Raw genomic sequence first — 16,964 nt, 5'->3', positions numbered from 1 at the left:
AAGGATGCTGCAAAATCTCCATTCCCACCCCACTCTGGGGCCAGTCACAGGTGGTATTTGCTGGTTCTCTGAACTATTCAAAATTTCCACTACCGGTTCTCCAGAACCTGTCAGAACCTGCTGGATTTCACCACTGGTCTGAACCCTCCTCTTAATGTACTTCAAGAAGGGATTTGCCTTTTTAGCAGCTGCATCACAGGGGGAGCTCAAGTTTACGGTAACTTCTTTTCGAAAGAAAATCAAGATCCTTTCCTTAGGTAGAACAGTAACAGGTAGTCCTTGACGTACAACCACAATTGATCCCAACATTTCTGTGGTTAAGTGAGACATTTGTTAAGTGTGTTTCGCCCCATTTTATGACCATTCTTGCCACAGTTGTTAAGTGAATCACTGCAGTGGATAAGTTAGTAACCCAGTAATTAAGTGAATCTGGCTTCCCCATTGATTTTGGCTTGTCAGGAGATCGCAAAAGGGGATCCCATGATCTTGGCGCACAGCAACTGTCATAAATATGAACCAGTTGCCAAGCATCTGAATTTTGATCCCATGATCATGGGGATGCTGGAAAACTATGAAAAACTGTCGAAAGACACATTTTTCAGTGCTTTTGTAAGTTTGAACGGTCACTAAGTGAGCTGTTGTTAAGTCGAGGACTACCTCTACTGCCCATCTGGTCTCCACTTTCCATACCTGCGGGTTATTTCCCACATCCATGTTGTGAGAATGTATAAAACTCACAATACTCCTTTCCGACTTATTTTAACTAGTGGTAGTCATTGGCTGTTGGAAAATAAACTTTGGTAAGAGTTGCCAAAAGTCTTGTGGCTAAACCGAGGTTTGCTTGGGGGCTTTGTCATGCAAATGTGGCTGAGTTTTTCCTTTTGCCGCACATTCCCCAGAGTATGATTTTTGTGTGGGTGTACACAAAAACAAGATCATTAAATAAACGAGCCAAATGAAAGACTTTAACTAACCCTCATGCAAGAATGTGCCTGCCGTTGAAGAGAAGCTTGAATTAAACGCGCAACGCTGTAGAACGCAAAGACACTTCACACTTAGACACATTCCCTGGACTCTTGACAAGCTACTTTGTGTAGTTTGGTTTGCAAGAATAAAAGCGGTTTAATTACCATATATTTCAGCAAGTTTCTCTACTAGTGTTTTTTCCACGGTGGCCAGGCAAAGCATGTACAGGTAATCCTCTATTTATGACCACCAATTGAACCCCAAATTTCTGTTGATAAGCGAGACATTTGTTAAGTGCCCCATTTTACGACCTTTCTTGCCACAGCTGTTAAGTGAATCACCGCAGTGGATAAGTTAGTAACCCTGTTGGAAAGTGAATCTGGCTTCCCCCTTGAATTGGCTTGTCAGGGGACCACAATAGGGGATCCCAGGACCTTGGGACACAGTGACGGTTATAAGCAGGCACAAGTTGGCAAGTATCTGAATTTTGATCACATGGTCATGGGGCTGCTATAAAGGTCGTAAGTGTGAAAAATAGTCATAAGACACTTTTTGCAGTGCCGTAACTTTGAGCAGTCACTAAATGAACTCCTGTAAGTCAAGGACTACTTATATGCAGCACCGAATTGGATCAAAATGTAGTTCTAAGTAGACTAAATCCATAGAAATAGAAGAGAGTTCTTTATTGGCCAAGTGTGATTGGACACACAAGGAATTTGTGTTTGGTGCAGATGCTCTCAATGTACATATAGAAGAATAGAATAGAATAGAATAGAATAGAATAGAATAGAATAGAATAGAATAGAATAGAATAGAATAGAATTCTTTATTGGCCAAGTGTGATTAGACACACAAGGAATTTGCCTTTGGTACAAATGCTCTCAGTGTACATAAAGAATAATAGAATAGAATAGAATAGAATAGAATAGAATAGAATAGAATAGAATAGAATAGAATAGAATAATAGAATGGAATAGAATAGAATAGAATAGAATAGAATAGAATAGAATAGAATAGAATAGAGTTCTTTATTGGCCAAGTGTGATTGGACACACAAGGAATTTGTCTTTGGTGCAAATGCTCTCAGCGTACATAAAGAATAATAGAATAGAATAGAATAGAATAGAATAGAATAGAATAGAATAGAATAGAATAGAATAGAATAGAATAGAATAGAATAGAATAGAATAGAGTTCTTTATTGGCCAAGTGTGATTGGACACACAAGGAATTTGTCTTTGGTACAAATGCTCTCAGTGTACATAAAGAATAATAGAATAGAATAGAATAGAATAGAATAGAATAGAATAGAATAGAATGGAATAGAATGGAATGGAATGGAATGGAATAGAATAGAATAGAATAGAATAGAATAGAATAGAATAGAATAGAATAGAATAGAATAGAATAGAGTTCTTTATTGGCCAAGTGTGAATGGACACTCAAGGAATTTGTCTTTGGTGCCTATGCTCTCAGTGTACATAAAGAGAAAAGAGACATACGTCAAGAATCATAAGATACAACACTTAGTGATAGTCAAGGTTACTAATAAGCTATCAAATCATACTAGTAAACAAATAAAACAATATAATTTGAAAGATACAAGCAACATAGTTATAGTCATAAGTGGGAAGAGATAGATACCAGGAAGGAAGAGAAGAATAATAGTAATGAGCCACGGTGGCGCAGTGGTTAGAGTGCAGCACTGCAGGCTCCTTCTGCTCATCACTGGCTGCCAGCAGTTTGGCAGTTCGAATCTCACCAGGCTCAAGGTTGGCTCAGCCTTCCATCCTTCCGAGTGGGTAAAATGAGGACCCAGATTGTTGGGGGCAATAGGCTGACTCTGCAAACCACTTAGAGAGGGCTGTAAAAAGCACTGTGAAGCAGTATATAAGTCTAAGTGCTATCTCAATCCAAACCAGAGGCAGAGAAGACCTCCCCCACCCCAGGCTTCCACAGAAGAAACATCAAGTCATTATTCCAAACTTATGAACTAGTTATGCATTCACTGGGGTAGAAAACGGCTCTCCAAGGCCATTTTACCCCAGCTGCTTTCCATCTGAAGTTGATTTCCTTTCAGTCGCCCTAAAGAAACATTTTGGGGTAACCTTTCGGGGTTAGGGGGCCTAGGAGCAACAGGAGGCAAATAAACGGAGCCTTTGGTTTCATTGCCCACCACTTCCATCTCTGCCTCTTTTCTTGTTATTGTTTCTTTCCCAAAGTAGAGCTTTCCCTCCTTTTTAATGCTTTGGCTGGGAGTATTTATGTGGCTGGCGCACACCGAAGGGATGGCTGTCCTTCCATAGATCATCCCCACAGCCGTAAAAGCTGGCAGAATGAAATGAGCTTAGTGCCCAGGGAAGGGGAATTTGTGGTGGTGGTGGGGGGGGGGGGCAGGGAAAAGAGATGATTGAAAAGGTTGCAGATTTGGGTCCAAGGCCTCATCTTCTTTCTCTTCTGCGCGGGAAAAAAAATGACTTCTTTTTCTCAACAGCCTGATCCCAGGGCAGCCCTGTCTCCGTTTTGCTCCTGATTAAATCAGCCTCGGTAGCTTTTCACGTATTTATTAGGCTCTCCCAGTTGAGCTGGTGGGAGGGGGGGTGGGAAGAGAAGCCTCTGATGTGTTCCCATGACAGCTTCTATATATCATCAGGACAATTTGTCCTGCAGAAGAAAAGACTTGTGAAGGTCTTTCTTACAAGGACATGGCGCAAGCAAGCAAGCAAAGCAAGCATTGACTGTTACCATTTGTAGGAAGTTAAAAACCACCCCTCTGCTAGACAACTGAAATACCTTGGGAAATATTAAGAAGGCAGAATATGATAGTTCCCTGGAAATGAAAAGGGAGAAACATGTTTTTAAAGATAGACCAGCTCCCTGCAGCTTCCTGCCTCCCCGCTTTTTGTCAATGAGCCATTAAAGCCTGAGCTGGTCTACTTTACATAATAAAGGTAGGATTAGCCTTCTACAGAAACTCACCACATGGCATCTGGAAACTCAACCAAACTTTGACTCAAAACACAGCCTAGAGAGTTGTCCCTGCATGGCCCCATGGGAGTCTGACAACCAATCAGAATACATTTCTTACACAGGAACAGGAAACAGAGAAGTAGGGCCAAACAAGAGTATAAAAAACCCAGACAGCCCCTTCTTCTCTCTCTCTTCTTCTTCACCCAACATCTGGGAGCATGTGACCCCCCCCCTTTTTTTTCTGTTCAGGAGCTCAAGCCATGTGATCCTGTCCACCATTAAACCATCTTTCCAAGCAGCCTCCATGTTTCCAGTGTCTTTTCCCCCACTTGGAACTGAATCCAGATGGAAATTTCTTCCAACACAGTATAATCATCATCTTCCTTTAACAACTCCATAATCCCTTGCGGAATGGAGTCTGGGGAAACTGAATGGAGCTAGCAGAGTGTTTTTAATGGCCAGGTGCCAGTGGTGGGATTCAAATAATTTAACAACTGGTTCCCTGCCCTAAGGGTTCCTTCCAACAACCAGTTCACCAAACTGCTCAGAAAGTTAACAACCGGTTCTCCTCAAGTGGCTGAATCTGGCTGAATTGCACCACTGCCGGATGCTCTTCCTGTCGCCAATGCAGAGTTTTGTTCAGCAGATCGATTCACAGAGTGCCCAGAGAGAGAGAAAAATATGTGTCTCTACCTAGGATCAAACTCACAGCCTACTGATTGTCAGGCGAGAGCTCCACCTCTGGGCCACTGTGTTGTTACCAGTATAATGGTAACATTAATATGGTGCAGTGGTTAGAATGCAGTACTACAAGTTACTTCTGAACGGGCAGTCAGCAGAAGTAGCCTGTAGTCAGTGACGTGTAGTCAGTGACGTGCAGTCAGGTAAGGCACAGCCTCACCACTCTCATCATGGAAAAAAAAAAGTAAAAGGAAAAAGCTGAGCTAGTTGCTGCCTCACCGTGGATGACTCTGCTTAACCTCACTGGTGCTCTCCCTCCCCAAGTGTAGTGACTTCCTCCCCAGGCCCCCATTCATTTCTCTCTCTCTCACACACAGCTGGATAAAACTATATAAAAATCTAGCCCAGCTTCACTGATTACAAGTTTGAAAAGGCAACGTGGCTCCACCTGCAATCAAACTACACTTGGGGAGGGAGAGCACAAGCGAGCACTGAGGAGACCACAGGAGGAGGCAGGAAGCCAGGCAAAGAGCCATGCTGTAGTACACACACTTCCCCCCAGCCTCTTTCTTTTGGAAGGCTCGGCTCGGCTCCCCTCTGGCTTCTCTGCCTCTCCTCTCACCCCAGCCTGCCAGCAGGAGGTGGTGGGTGGGCTTTATTGTGTTCCAGGCATTTCCCACCCAGACAGCAGGCTGCATTTGCAATGGTGGAGGTGTTTGGGAAAGGCAGCAGGGTAATGGGGGGGGGGGGATGGCAGAGGAGCTGCTTTCAAGCCACTGGAAAAGATATCCAATCCAACTTTTGTGTGTGTGGGGGTTTGTTTGAGAGTGAGTGAGAGAGGGAAGGGGTAGGAGTGATAGTCCAATCCAACTTCTGTGTGTGTGTGTGTGTTTGAGAGAGGGGGAGGAAGGGGGAGAGGGAGGAAGGAGGGGAAGGAGAAGAAAAAGAAAAAGAAAGGAGCAAAGGAGAAAAACAAATGCTGTCGCTTTAAATTGGAACTGAGCATGCCTGGCTGTGGAATTCTGGGAGTTGAAGTCCACAAGTCTAAAAATATTTGAAACCCAGCACTGTGTCAGTGCCTCACCAGTCATAAACCTCACCGCACGTCACTGCCTGTAGTACTGCACTTTAACCACTGCACCACCATGGAGTTTACCCCATTACAGTTGTAAGTCATGATGGTCGTAAATCAGGTCACCCACGTGGCCAATCCGATCTTACAAACCTTTTTTTGCTGGCTGGGGAATTTTGGGAGTTGAATCCACAGGTTTTAAAGTTGCCGAGTTTGAACAACCCTGGAGCATCAGATGGCTTGATTCAAGAGTCATCTTTAAGTCTCCTCCTCCATAAAGGTAGTCCTCAACGTATGACCACCATTGAGCCCAAAACTTCTGTTGCTGAGTGAAACGTTTGCTAAGTGAGTTTTGCTCCATTTGACGACTTTTCTTGCCAAAGTTGTTAAGCGAATCCCGGCAGTTGTTAAATTAGTAGCACGCTTGTGAAGTGAATCTGGTTTCGCCCAAGACTTTGCTTGTCAGGAGGTCACAAAAGGGGATCGGCATGACCCTGGGACACTGCGACCGTCATAAATATGAATCAGTTGCACCAGAAATCTGAATTTTGATCATTTGACTATGGCAGGGATGTCCAAACTTGGCAACTTTAAGACTTGTGGACTTCAACTCCCAGAATGGGGAATTCTGGGAGTTGAAGTCCACAAGTCTTAAAGTTGCCAAGTTTGGACACCCCTGGACTATGGGGATGCTACAACGGTCGTAACAGTGGTGGGATTCAATTTTTTTTTTACTGCCGGTTCTGTGGGCGTGGCTTGATGGGCGTGGCGTGGCTTGGTGGGCGTGGCACAGGAAGGATAGTGTAAAATCCCCATTTCCTCCCAATCAGCTGGGACTCGGGAGGCAGAGAATAGATGGGGGCGGTATTTACCGGTTGCCCAAACTACTCAAACTTTCCGCTGCTGGTTCTCCAAACGGGTCAGAACCTGCTGAATACCACCTCTGGGTCGTAAGTGTTAAAAACAGCCATAAGTCACTTTATTCAGTGCTGCTGTGACTTTCAACGGTCACTCAATGAACTGTTGTTAAGTCAATAGTCCACTACCTGTATCCCTTCTTTCGCCAGCGACTGGCACCACAGCATCCCACAACTGACTTTTAAAAAAGCAGCTTAGAAAAATAGCTGATTATTCTGGGCAGCACCTCTAGAAGGGCAGCCCTCGGGGCGGTGGGGGCAGGGAGTGAGGATGTGTGCGTCTGTCTGTGGTCCCGTCCTTAAACAGAGGATCAAGCTGCTGTAGTACAGTTGGTTTCTGTGGGCTTGACGAGAGTTTTAAATTGCAGTAGCCGCACTCCAAACCTGAGCCTCACCTTTAAACAAAGAAAAGCTTTATTGACGCCCTGCTAGAAAATAAACACTGCAATGGCGGGCTGACTCACACAAGGAGTCCTTGACTCGGAGCATTTCAGGCTGCTCCTTGTTTGCTCCTAGCCAGGGCACAAGCAGCAAATTCCACACCCAACTGGGTCATGTTGGAAGCTTAGATTTCTGCCAACGGAAAAGAGAGAGAAGGTAAGCAGACACACCTCGTCTTCCAAGCGCTGCTCTTGGGAGTACAGGTAGTCCTCGACTTACCACCTCTGTTTGGGGTAGTCAAAAACCCAGGAGAATCGCGGGTAGCCTCTTTTTCTGACTCATGCATTTTACCAAAAAGGCTAAAGCTTGTATGAGCTGCAGCTGCCTTTTAATAAAATCTCTTAGTTGGAAAAAGGGGGCTGCCAAAATTCCTTCCGATTTCTTGGCTCCCATTTCTACACACCCACCTTTAATGGGTGTGCAGTTGTGCCAGCTGAACTGGCCTTTAAGCAATGTTACGACCGTTGTAGCATCCCCATAGTCCAGGGGTGTCCCCATTCTGGGAATTGAAGTCCACAAGTCTTAAAGTTGCCAAGTTTGGACACCCCTGTTTTAGGTGGTCAGCAACCAGCCTGTATTTACAGTCATTTGCAGTGCCCATGGTCACATGACTGTGATGGTCACATGACTGTGATTTACAATATTTTTTATTGGAAACCAAAGTATACTTCTGATTTCCAGTAAAAAGATTCCACAGCGAACAATGGGGTTGCTTTATGATCATGGCAGTTGACCAATCACCACCAACTTTATTGATTCTTTATTAATTGAATTTCTTAGTGCTTAATAAATATCGTGTTGTCTGGGTATTTAATTTGCTTAACAATTCTGATTATATTCTTAATCTCCACCTCTTTTTTCCAACCACTGGTAAAATAGATTTTATGTTTGATGGTATTCGGTGTATTTTTCCGCTGAATTTTCAATTTCAATCTATCCATTTCTGCACAGCCTCGGGATGGCAAACCTATGGCACTGTTTAATTGTTCTAACTGCCAGGAAATTTCTCCTCAGTTCCACGCTGCTTTTCTCCTTGATTAATTTCCACCCATTGCTTCTTGTTCTGCCCTCAGGTGCTTTGGGGAATAGTTTGACTCCCTCTTCTTTGTGGAAACCCCTGAGATATTGGGACACTGCTATCATGTCTCCCCTAGTCCTTCTTTTCATTAAACTAGACATACCCAGTTCCTGCAACCGTTCTTCATATGTTATAGTCTCCAGTCCCCTAATCATTTTTGTTGCTCTTCTTTGCACTCTTTCTAGAGTCTCCACATCTTTTTTTACATGGTAGCAAACGAAACTGGATGCATTATTCCAAGTGTGGCCTTACCATGGCATTATAAAGTGGTATTAACACTTCACGTGATCTTGATTCTCTCCTTGTTTATGCAGCCTAGAACTGTGTTGGTATTTTTGGCAGCTGTTGCACACTGCTGGCTCATATTTAAATGGTTGTCCACTAGGATTCCAAGATCCGTCTCACAGTAACTACTATTGAGCAAGGTACCACCTATACTGTACCTATGCATTTTTGTTTTTCTTGCCTAAATGTAAAACCTTATTTTTTTCACCATTGAATTTCATTTTATTAGATAGCGCCCAATGTTCAAGTCTGCCAAGATCCTTCTGTATTTTAAGCCTATCTTCTGGAGTGTTGGGTACTCCTGCCAGCTTGGTGTCATCTGCAAATTTGATGGGTTTCCCCATCTATCCCCTTGACCAATTCTATATCATGATTCTACATTATTATGTGGACACATGGCCCCATTGCCACTTTTCATCCCCTCCTCAAAGTCCTATTAGGGTCTTCCTCTGACAGCAGTGGGTGACACCAACTCAGATGTTTTAAAAGGGGATTAAAAAGCTACAATCCCTAGTAGTTGGGGTGGATTACAGGGGGAACCTTCTCTCTACTGCTTGTTGGGGAATGAAATCTTTCTACACTGCTTCCCCCATCAACGACAGTCTCACACTAGAAGACTGGAGCCATTGATTCCCAAAGTTTCTTCTTCCAATCTAGTGATCTATCAATCACTCCAGAGCAAATAAAACCTTCAATGCCAGATGGAAAAGCTCAGTGGAACAAATCCAGGTAAAAACCCAATAGCCTTAGCATCAATTCTTGGTGATTAAAATGTCATTTTGAGCCCGAGGCTCAAGATATGCGTTTGAGAAGGCTGGGGGAATGTGATACAACACCGTTTTTTTTAATACTAAACATCTTGCCAAAGACAGAAGGTGGAGAATGAAAAAGCTGTATGAATGCCAAGAGCTCGGTGGTCTGAAGTGGTAGAAGAAATCTCTTCTTCATAAAAGTCGGTGTAACTTTTGAGCATCTTTACTGACAAGGCCTCAAAGCACGGTGGAGGGCTAGAATTGGTTTTTAAAGCATGAAGAAGCTTGAAAATTGTTACCAACTTTATTCTCAGGAACAGGTGAAAAGCAAAGCACCCCAACCCCAGAATGGAGGGGGAAAGAAAGATTCTCATTAGGTGGCCAAAGTATTTGAGTTTCCTCTTCAGGATCTGGCCTTCTAAAGAGCAGTCAGGGTTGACCTCCTCTGGGACTGATCGGTTGGATCGCCTTGCAGTCTTCTCCAGCACCATAGTTCAAGGACCTCAATTCTTTGGTGCTCAGCCTTCTTTATGGTCCAACTTTCACAGCCATCTATGGGGAAACCATAGCCTTGACTATGCGCCATTTTGTTGGCAAGGTGATGTCTATGCTTTCTAGTATGCTGTCTAGATTTGCCATCGCTTTCCTCCCCAGGCGCAAGCGTCTTTAAATTTCTTGGCTGCAGTCCCCATCTGCGGTGATCTTGGAACCCAGGAAAATAAAATCTGTCACTACCTCCATTTCTTCCCCATCTATTTGCCAAGAATTGAGAGGGCCAGATGCCATGATATTAGTTTTCTTAATTTTGAGTTTCAAGCCAACTTTTGCACTCTCCTTCACCTCCATCAAGAGGCTCTTTAGTTCTTCTTCACTTTATGCCATTAGAGTGGTATTATCTGCACATCTGAGGTTGTTGATATTTCTCCCAGCAATCTTAATTCCAATTTGTGATTAATCTAGTCCCACCTTTCTCATGATGTGCTCTGCATATAAGTTAAATGGGCAGGATGACAATATACAGTTTATTTGCACCAATTAATGGCACAGGGGTTCTTTTTATTTTAACGAACATAATCTCGAAACTCTTCATTAATTATCTCCGTTGGGGGGGGGTACACTCATTCAAATCCTTTTCTTTCCCATCCTTCCTTCCTTGTCAATAACTATAAGCTTTATTTTAATGTCGGCTTTAAAGCCGCAGAGTGTTGGTTTTGATAACAGCAGGTTGCCAATTGGCAGGGATGTGCCATGCAACTTTCCTACAAATCAGGTCAATTGTGTTGCCATGGTGAGAGGCTGTGATCTCATAAAGAATGGAATTATCAGATTATGAGCAGAACCGAGAGATTCCGATGAACAAAAGTGGAAATGGGAGGTGGCTGCGGGATCAGTCGGGGATCCCGTTATGAAGATCTGCAGGGAGAGAAAATTATTCCTCTGGCCTAATTCGGTGTTGTCTAGCAGTGAAGTCTCCGGGGTAGAAACTGGGAGGCTGTGAGTTGTAGTTCTGCCTTAGTATGTCTTAGCACAACTGGGTGTTTTGGGGCCAGTCATTCTTTCTTAGCCAAACCCACCTAAGAAGGTTGTTGTGAGACTCTAGCAAGAGTGCAGAGAAGAGCAATCAAGATGATTAACGGACTGGAGGCTAAAACATACAATGAACGGTTGCAAGAATTGGGCATGGCTAGTCTAGTGAAGAGAAGGACCAGGGGAGACAGGAGAGCAGTCTTCCAATATTTGAGGGGTTGCCACAGAGAGGAGGGGATCAACCTATTTTTCAAAGCACCTGAAGGCCAGACAAGGAATAATGAATGGAAACTGACCAAGGAGAGATTCAACCTGGGAATAAGGAGGAATTTTCTGACAATGAGAGCAATCAACCAATGGAACAGAAGTTGCCTTCAGAAGTTTTGCGAGCTTCGTCACTGGAAGCTTTCAAGAAGAGACTGGACTGCCATCTGTCAGAAATGGCGTAGGTAGGGCCTCCTGCTTGGATGGGGGTTTGGACTAGATGACCTACAAGGTCCCATCCAACTCTGATCATCTGTGTCTGTATTAAGTATGTTTGCCTCCTTGAGTTATTTATATATAAACATATAAAAGTGGAATACAAATAAAACGCTCAGCCATCCTGTAGTTTCCTTACTGCTGTTTGAGCATGCTGTGCACATCACAGTTTGCCAACCAGGGTTTACGGCTAAATGTGTTCTATGAATCCAGCCAATTGGGGTTTATTCAGTAAACCCTAGTTAAGCAAACAATGGTTTTATACAAATGGTGAGCCAATTCTATATTGCTTTCTTTCTGCCCAACCCACCTCTCTCGTTGAATAGTTGCTAGATAAGAACAATGCAAGAGTCCCACAATGAAGTGCCCCTCCCCCCTGATCATGTGGCCACATTTAGAGCCCTTGGCTACTAGCCTACATTTCAGGGGTGAAATCTTCGCTATTGATTTGCAAATATGAGCGTGCTCGTGTGCGCCACCTCCACATATGCACAGGAGCTTCCGCGCAAGCAGAGCGTCAAAAACGGATGTGATGACATCCAGGCGGGTGGGCGGAGCCTGCTACCGAGCGCACCTGCAACGGTAAGTCAGGGGGAAGGGGGATATCCACTGTGCCACGCAATTTAGATTAGCTAGAAAGCAGAAAATCCTGCTTTCTAGCTAATATAAATCATGCGTCACAGCTGATGATTGGAAATACTGGTTCGCCCAAACCAGTAGCATTTTTTAAACTACCAGTTTGGGCGAACCAGTCCGAACGGGTAGCATTTCACCCCTGCTACATTTAGAGCCATTTACCGTGTCCCACGGTCACATGATCACAATTTATATTTTCTGCCAGAAACCAAAGTTTATGTTGTAAGATGGGACATGTAGCGACATGTTTAATGACCATTACAACTTACGACTGTAATTTTGGGCTCAATTACAGTCATAAGTCAAATGTAGCTGTAACACCAGAACGGTCAATTGCACAGGCAAAGAATTCCTGAGACCATGTGGGGCTTTTACGCTTTAAATTTAAATTTTTCTGCTCATATTTCTGACTACATCAAGGACTGTATGCTTATTTTAAATCGAGGTTCTGCATCCTGATTTTCTAGAAAATGTGTATGGTTAAAAATACACCAAAGCTTACTGTTAGCTTGTAGTTTTCCCCAAAACACTGAATTGGCATATAAGGTAAAGGTTCCCCTCGCACATATGTGCTAGTCGTTCCAGACTCAAGGGGGCAGTGCTCATCTCCGTTTCAAAACTGAAGAGCCAGCGTTGTCAGAAGACGTCTCCGTAGTCATGTGGTTAGCATGACTAAACGCCGAAGGCGCAAGGAACGCTGTTACCTTCCCACCAAAAGTGGTTCCTATTTTTTTACTTGCATTTTTTAATGTGCTTTCAAAGGTTGGCAGAAGCTGGGAAAGCAACGGGAGCTCACTCCGTTATGTAGCGCTAGGGATTCGAATCGCCAAACTGCCGAACCTTTCTGATCGACAAGCTTAGCGTCTTAATCACTGAGCCACCTTACAGTTGCGTTGGCATATAACAAAGCTATCTAAAGAGGAATCTTACACATCAAGTAGTGGGGTCAGAGGTGGTATTCTAATGGTTTGGACCGGTTCGCCCGAACTGGTAGCAGAAATCATGGGCAGCCCCGCCCACCTACCCCAGCTGTACGGCATCCCATTTGGGCCCTTTTTTTTTGCCAAAAGTGCATGCCCGGACAGCTGTATGCATGCACAGAGGTGGTGCATGTGCATGCAGCATCCACATACATGCTCACATTTGCAAAGGTAAGTGAATACCACCCCTGAGTGGGATCCCTTCATTATTCCATAATGCTAACTTTATTGGAGAATTAATTCACTGTCTTAACAATTCAGCTTTGGGTTTCTTCTAATATTTTACCGACATCAAATGTGGCAAGAGTTCCAAAACTCTGCCAGTTAAGCCGTTGACAGGATGACATGCATTTCACCTGTACTGCATTTTTGAAGGAAGCTGACCTGAAGCAAACAGGATGGCTGAAGGGCACATGGGGCTATGCGCTATGGAAATAAGGCCTCAGAGGTGCAAGATGCATAGGAGGAGTGAGAGGATTGGTATGTTAAGTCTGCCTTTCCCAACCTGGACATTTGGCACCTACCCAATGTCTCCCATAAAAGCTGTGGAATGCAGTATTGCAGGCTAATTCTCTCGAATGTCAGCAGTTTGATCCTGTCGGGCTCAAAGTTGACTCAGCCATCCATCCTTCCAAGGCCGGTAAAATGAGGACCGAGATTGTTGGGGGCAATATGCTGAGTCTGTAAACTGCTTGGAGAGGGCTGTAAAGCACTGTGAAGCGGTATATATGTCTATGTGCTATTGCTATATAGGTCTAAGTGCTATTGCTATTGGAAGTTCTGTATCTCCTTCAAAATGCAGACCAGGAAGAACATTGTTAGTCTTACCTATTCTGGAAAGATGCAGTTTAGATTTGGTTTATCACTGTTGATTTTAATTCAGCAGGAGCTCTCATTAGAGGATGTGTTCCTGAGCTTAAGCAGGGTGCTGAAAGAATAGAAAGTATGGAAATGGAAAACATCCCATTAACAAAGTAAAATATGCTCAAGAAATAGTTTTCTGGGATACAAGCAGACAATTAATATATTTGAAGCAAAAGCTAGACTTATTGAGAAATACATGGCGCTAGAAAAACTCACTTTTAACCAAACTAGATTTTGAAGAGAAGGTGAGAAGAACAGAAACTTAAATAATATTCAAGCCAAACCTTTAATATTAAGTATAGCATATCTAGCTAGCAATAAGCAGGTGAGAAAGACGAAGAGAAACAGGGACAGGTGAAGATTCTTCTCCTTATCAATCTCCAGCCATTTTCCCTAATGGTTAAAACAGCTTAGAAACCACCTCTCGGGAGCCCATTATGGAAAGCAAACCAGGGTTGGGCTGCTGGGGGCTTGCAAGGGTTCAGGAGAACCTCGAGCTAAGATTCTGTGCAGTTTTTGGAGAACCCCCAAATCCCACTCCTGGCTGTCCACCCCACCCCTCCCAGAAGTCCCCAGGTGGCCTGTTTTGGATTCAGATAAGTGCAGGGTGCGCACGGAGGCTTGGGGAAGGTGAAAAACGGGCCTACCAGAGGTTGGGGAAGTTCCAGAGGGCCTCCTGAGCCTGGGGAGTCTGTTTTCACCCTCCGGGAAGCTCGAGGAAAATCTCTGGAGCCTGGAGAGGGCAAAAAGCCTCCCCCCACCCGCCGTGGAGGAGGCTGACCAGGCCACGGCCGCCATGGCCACGCCCACCCAGCAACCAGGCAGAGAACCCCTTGCTAAAAAAAAAATTTTTTTTGGTCAATTTTTTTTATTGATTTTAAAAGTGTTACAAAGGAAAAGGGTTTAAGAGGTTATGGAACATTTTGACAGCTACATCGTGCGGTGAGGAGAGAAGCCCCCCCCCCCCGGGTCTTGCAACTTTTACAAAAAGGAGAAATAAAAAAACTATAAACTTTTGCATAGATATTAGCAGTTTTAAGTTTACACAAAACCATCAATATGTTTCAATCATTTTACTTTTGTCACTTCCTTGAAAATACATTGTAACAACATTTAGAATAGTGTTTCAATTCACTTTTGTGATCTGAGTCTTCTTGTTGTCGCATCCTCCCCCCTTGCTAAAATTTTTGAAGCCCACCCCGAACCAAACATGCCATATGGCTTAGTTTTGGTCAATCAAACCATGTGTAATTGCTCAGCAAGCCTCCCATAAGCCATAGCTTTTAATGCAACACCAGGATTTTAAAAGCATCCTATGCAATGTTGAGCCAGAAGCAAAGTTTACTATGATAGGTAATTCCAATGAAGCCTTGACCCATTCTTTTCCAAAAAGCAGTGTTTGTAAAAGTAGTGGCCCTACTCCATGTTGGAATGATGAAGTACAGATATAGACAGGGAACTGCACAATTACCAAGATAGGTTTGGAATTATCTACACACCGTCGGTTCCCGATGTGGAACCTTGTTTGTTTTCATGTGTGTATGGCAGGGGTGTCCAAACTTGGGAACTTTAAGACTTGTGGACTTCAACTCCCAGAATTCCCCAGCCAGCATGGCTGGCTGGGGAATTCTGGGAGTTGAAGTCCACAAGTCTTAAAGTTCCCAAGTTTGGACACCCCTGGTGTATGGGTAGAGGGGGGGAGTACTCCAACATGGAGTAGGGCCACACACATGGACATGCGTACATCACAAAGTTTTATGAAAGTAAAAAAATAAACAAATAGCTAATAGTCAAGATATATATAAAAGAAAGCAGATAGAAATATAAAGAATAAAAATAGAGAAATATATGGTTGTGGTTGTGTCTTTAAATACAAATGATTCCAGATAAAAGCACGTTTAAATAATTCTAGCTAAATGAGAATGGTGGTACATTGATAGTAAAATTCATAAAGATTCTTGATTTAAAATGTACAATTCAATATGAAGGAAGTATAAATAATGATTGTGGTAGTAACGCACGAAATCTATGTGTAACCAATCGACCCGCTTTCTACAAGATGCAATGAAGGATGATTCTTTTTTTTTGTGCTTCTGTTTAATTAAAATAATGAAAAAAAATTGGAAAAAAATAGAGAAATACTGTATATTAAAAAGAGGAACTTCTGACTTTTTGACTTCTCTGAAGAATTATGTCTTTTCATGATGTGTCCGAGATAGATGCATCATCAACTGGAGACTCCATGGATAGACCTTTTTCATGACTAGTCCTTAATCTGGTCCTTCATGGCCACCATATCTTGCTGCGGGTCATCTCTTTACCTTCATCTTTCCCAGCACTAGAGCCTGCTGAGAGGTGGGCTTAGGACATACCATGTGTCCTAAATAATATAATTTGAACTTGGAGTGAGCCCTTTGGGTGGTGAATCAAGATCTCATGAAGTATTAATACCGCTTTATAAAACCCTAGCAAGACCACATCTGGAATATTGCAACCACTACAAAAAAAAAAGATGTTGAAACTTTGAAAAAAGTTCAGAGAAGAGCAGCTAAGATGATCAAAAGCCTGGAGACTAAAACATATGAAAAATCGCTGCAGGATTTGAGTTTGGCTAGTACTCTAAAGAAAAGAAGAATTAGGAGTTACATGGTAGCAGTATTCCAGAATTTATGGGGCTGCCACAAAAAAGAGGGGGTCAAATTAGTCTCCAAAGCACCAGACGGCAGGACAAGAAAAAAATCATTGGAAACTAATCAAAGAGAGAAGCAACCTGGAATTAAGGAGAAACTTTCACTAACCAAAGTCACCAACCTTTCAGATCTCAGGGACCACTAAATTAATAATTTTAAATTCCGTGGATCACTAATATGATCTGCCTAATGACCAGCTGTGTGGGCATTGCTAGGTGATCATGTGACTGGGTGGGTATGGCCAACTCGATGATACTCACATCAAGGGGCATCTTGATGGCCTCTACTCTTGCCCCTTCACTCCCAGCCACTCCCCGCCTGCCCACCCGGGCTCCTTAGGGCCCTAACAGGAAGCAGTTGTTGGAGTTAAGCAGCCATCACGAGAAAGAGTTGGCAAAACAGCTCGGTTCAAATTGGATCTGATCGAGAAGGAGGCTCAGGAGAAGCACCTCACTGAGAACTACGAGCATAGGCTTTCCAAGCAGAAGGAAGACCTGTGGGAGTGCGAGGTCAGGTACCAGCACCTGGAGGCTCAGTGGGCTGAGATGGTCAGCCAGCTCCAGGCCATGATACAGTCCCACTGGAACAAGGCCCTCTGGATCTTTGCCACCAGCGGTGCTTCCCTC

At 43.6% G+C, this 16,964-nt stretch overlaps 1 protein-coding gene across 1 annotated transcript in view; it reads left to right on the top strand.

The window, feature by feature from the left end:
- The window catches only part of LDLRAP1 (low density lipoprotein receptor adaptor protein 1), a 632,547-nt gene that overhangs the window by 603,594 nt on the left and 11,989 nt on the right, over positions 1–16,964 (top strand). The gene's annotated exons all lie outside the window — the stretch shown is intronic.

The sequence above is a fragment of the Natrix helvetica genome (genome assembly GCF_964273705.1).
Source record: "Natrix helvetica genome assembly, chromosome: 9".
Taxonomy (NCBI): Eukaryota; Metazoa; Chordata; class Lepidosauria; order Squamata; family Natricidae; genus Natrix; species Natrix helvetica.
The sequence above is the reverse complement of the archived record's forward strand: the minus strand, read 5'-3'. Positions and strand labels throughout refer to the sequence as shown.